Source organism: Pinus tabuliformis, chromosome 4_1, assembly GCF_031772625.1.
Source record: "Pinus tabuliformis cultivar Carrire ecotype Pingquan chromosome 4_1, CPIR1, whole genome shotgun sequence".
NCBI classification, from domain to species: domain Eukaryota; kingdom Viridiplantae; phylum Streptophyta; class Pinopsida; order Pinales; family Pinaceae; genus Pinus; species Pinus tabuliformis.
Window position 1 is genome coordinate 546281664 of NC_142303.1, and position 4604 is coordinate 546286267.

The window sequence follows — 4604 nt, forward strand, 5'->3', positions numbered from 1 at the left end:
TTTAGTTTTCACAACATACGCCCCTATGCGGGGATTGCAAAACTAAGATGGCAGAGTATAAGGAAACAAATTTGACATCTACTGCATGCCCTATGCGGGGATATCCCCTAGGCCGGGATTTGCAAAACTAAGATGGCAGAGTATAAGGAAACAAATTTGACATCTACTGCATCCCTCTGGTCTCTTTTGTAAAATAAACAGATCCAAAATTTGGGAATTTGCAAAATAAACAGATTCAAAATTTGGGAATTTGTAAATGTAGTGTCAAGGGTGTATGTCAAACATACGGTGGAAACATGGGACAAGTTACAGAAGGGCCTGGCAGGTGATCATCCATTATTTTGAATATAGTGGCAGGACAACGACTGTAGCGGATAGCCGATAGTACGTGCCGTGATACTTTCATGTCTAGTTCTCTTGGATTCATACGTTATTCTCACAAAGTACTCTATCTGACTAAAGGGCAGGGCAGAGAGTATAAGGGCTAGTTGGTAGTTCGTGCCATGTCATGTCTAGTTTTCTTGGATTCATACGTTGTTCTCACAAAGTACTCTTTCTGAGTAAAGGGCAGGGCAGAGAGTAAAGGGCTAGTTGGTAGTTCGTGCCATGATCCTCACAAGTCTAGTTATCTCATCCTGAAATAAATTTTTTGCACAAATAATACACGCATAGTGCTAGTGGAATCGAACGTCGTTTTCACAGTACTCTTACATCATGAAAGCATATTCTGAAAAAATGCGAACGTCCCTGCAATAGAGAGAAGAAAAGGTGCTACAAAGCAAAAAACAATGGCGCCGCCCGCACTTGAACCGGAGACCTTCACTCTAACAAAGTAATGGCGCCGCCCGGACTTGAACCGCAGACCTTCACTCTAACAAAGCAATGGTGCTGCCCGGACTAGAACCGGCGACCTTCACTCTAACAAAGAAATTGCGCCGCCTGAACTGGAACAGCAATGGCGCTGCCCGGACTTGAACCGGAGACCTTCACTCCAACAAAGCAATGGTGCTGCCCGGATTTGAACCGGAGACCTTCACTTTAACAAAAAAATTGCGCCGCCTGGACTTGAACAGCAATGGCGCTGCCCGGACTTGAACTGGAGAACTTCACTCCAACAAAGCAATGGTGTTGCCCGGCTTTGAACCGGAGACCTTCACTTACTTTAACAAAGAAATTGCGCCGCCTGGACTTGAACCGGAGACCTTCACTCCAACAAAGCAAGGGTGCTGCCCGTACATGCACCGTAGACCACCACTCCAACAAAGCAATAGGGCCACCTAAGCAATGGTGCTGCCCGGACTTGAACCGGAGACCTTCACTCCAACAAAGCAAGGGTGTTGCCCGTACATGCACCGTAAGACCTTCACTCCAACAAAGCAACAGCGCCACCTAAGCAATGGTGCTGTCCGGACTTGAACTGGAGAACTTCACTCCAACAAAGCAAGGGTGTTGCCCGTACATGCACCGTAGACCTTCACTCCAACAAAGCAACAGCGCCACCTAAGCAATGGTGCTGTCCGGACTTGAACCGGAGAACTTCACCCCAACAAAGCAATAGCCCCGCCTGGACTTGAACCGGAGAACTTCACTCCAACAAAGCAATGGTGTTGCCCGGATTTGAACCAGAGACCTTCAATTAGTTTAACAAAGGAATTGCACCGCCTGGACTTGAACAGGAGACCTTTACTCCAACAAAGCAATAATGCTGCCCGGACATGCACTCCAACAAAACAATAGTGCCACCTAGACTTGAACCGGAGACCTTCACTCCAACAAAGCAATACTGCTGCCCGGACATGCACTCCAACAAAGCAATAGCGCCACCTAGACTTGAACCGCAATGGCGCCTGCTTTACTTACTTTAACAAAGAAATTGCGCCGCCTGACTTGTACCGGAGACCTTCACTCCAACAAAGCAATAGTGCTGCCGGACATGCACTCTAACAAAGCAAAAGCGCAATCAACCGCAATGGCGGAAGTGGCGCCGCCCGGACTTGAACCGGAGACCTTCAGTGTGTTAGACTGACGTGATAACCAACTACACCACGGCACCATCTGGTTATTATGTGGCACCATTTTCTTTGAATTGCAATCTTTAAAAGATACTAGAAAAATGTGATGAGCAGCTACGCCAAGCAACGATTGCACAGAACATCTTGCAACAAGTAAAAGAAAATCTGCAACGGCAGCTCCTGCATTCAACAGAGAACAAAATTCACATAAATGGCGCCACCAGGACTCGAACAGGAGACCTCTGTGTTAGACTGACGAGATAACCAACTACATCACGGCACCAACCATACTATAACACGCAGCAATCATGGGAGGATGACAGTATTCCATATTGTGGCATAGGCCATAGGTCTTCAGTTCGAATCTGGCCGCAAGTTTTGTTTACTGGTTTGTTACCTAGCATTAATCAGTTTTGATGAAGAAAATATAGGCCACCCTGGAATTCGAAATTACCAAACTTGATTTTGCTGGAATGTTGGGAGTCTATGGTCGACAGTGTGCGATGGTAATGAACAACCATAGGGCTTGAAGCTAGTGGAAGACATCCGTAACGAAACTAAAATTAAGGGAACACTTTAATTACCAATCTATTAAAAGTGCAGTATCTGGTTTATCTAAAACTGTGTTAAAAAATATTTTTATTGAAATTTGGTGAGATAAAAAATTTACGTTAGGATATAGTTTTAGGGCATACTTAGCTGTTTTGGGAATTTTTAAAGGTGTTTTTTCCGATTAAGATATTTAAAAGCACCAGAAAATATCTTCTTAAAGCTCTGACTTTTAAAACTTTATCGGAAAATGAATAAATGTGGATAACTTTTATTTTACATTATTTAATGGAAAAAATTTATTTATGCTATAATTAACCAATTTGGAAATGATACTAGTGATTTTAATAAATGCAACGTTTCTAGATAAGAGACACTCTGAGAAGACTAATAATTCAAACAATTTGGAAATAATATAAGTGATTTAAAACAATTTGGAAATAATATTAGTGATTTCAATAACGAGATGGGATGTGTTCTATAATCGAGATATAAAAAAAGATTTCACGATTTTCAAGGAAGGATTCATCATTAAATGGAATAAAAATGGCTCGAAATAATTGTCTTCTCATGAAAAGAAAGGAAGATTAATATTTACTAACAAAACCAATAAAGCGGGCAATGCAGAATGGTTAAGGTCATAAAGATAAATAAATTGTAGTTAAAATAAAAAAATAAATAAAATAAAGGGTTGATTTAGAAGTATTCCACGGTTAGTGAATAAAAGAATAGGAAGGAGAATAAATATCATTTATTAATTAGAGTTGTATAATCTTTTCGCCTTCTCTTATCTCTATGTAGGCACATTTCATGATATGGAACTTAAGGAGCCATATTCATCATGTAGAGGTTTAATGATCGACAAATGGCTTTTTGTTAGCCCTAGAATTGCATAGAGGCTAAGGACTTATTGCTCCACAGTTCTCACCTCACATATGTCAAAAAGTGGGTGGAATGAATAAGTTAGACCAAATTTTGGTACGCAAGGAATTGGGAGCTAGAGGGGCACCTAGATAGGTAGTGGGTAAGGCACTTTTTTTTTTTTTGAAGGCCAAGAGATTAATGTGATAGGATTAAATAGTGGGGTATCGGAGAAGAAGATATCAGAGTTTTGTGAATTTATGCTTATTCTTGAGGTAGATGTGATATTATTCGAGACTTTTTAAAAATGCTAACGCTTTTTGAATAGTTGGAACAAGCATGAACATTGTATCGTCCAAAAATTGTTGGTAAAAGGATTTTTCATTGGAGTTGGAGAAGTGTAAACCTTTTATGGCACCAGTAGTAACATCTTGTTTTTGGGCATGTCTCAACCCTTTGGCTAGGACAATGAAGATAAAGGGGGAAAGAGGATCACCTTGGTGAATTCCTCTAGAAGGGTTGAATGTCTTAGAGGGAAAGTCATTATTTAAGATAAAGGAGAAGGTTGAGGAGATAAGGGAAAGAATCAAGGTGATCCAGGCTTCCAAGAGACCAAACAATCTAAGAATTTGTGAATGTAAGACCAACTTAATTTATCAAAATCCTTAGATAAATCGAGCTTGATGAGCATACTTGTTTTTCTTGAATGATGAAGGGAATGAACTAACCCTTGGGTGATCTATAAACTATCACGGATGAATGAACTAGCTCATGGGTGATCTGTAAACTGCCATGGATGTTCTACTAGACAATTCATCACAACAGATATAATAAAATTATATTTAAAAATCTAAAATCTACACTATTAAGGTTTTATTTCACTTTAGATTTTTGGATCTATATATTATTGTTAATTGTTTATGCATGCAAATTAAAACTATGCAGAAAATAGAGAACAATGAAATAAAAACTCATAAACCATGATTTCACATAAGGTATAACCAAGGAAACCCTTTCGAGAAAAAACCCAGTTGGAATGTGAGGTCCCTGCTCTCTTTCTCTTAATAGAAAATGGCTACGAGTATAAAGAATTATGATGTGGCTTGTGCTACTACATTGCACAAATCCTCTCTGTATGCTCTATCTTCTATCCCTCTTGACTATTTTTTCTCATCTATGGAG

At 40.0% G+C, this 4604-nt stretch overlaps 1 non-coding gene across 1 annotated transcript; it reads right to left on the reverse strand.

The window, feature by feature from the left end:
* Positions 1-1979: 1979 nt before the first annotated feature.
* On the reverse strand, positions 1980-2053 carry TRNAV-AAC (transfer RNA valine (anticodon AAC)). The gene has a single exon. It is a non-coding gene; the product is annotated as a tRNA-Val (tRNA).
* Between the last annotated feature and the right edge of the window lie 2551 nt (positions 2054-4604).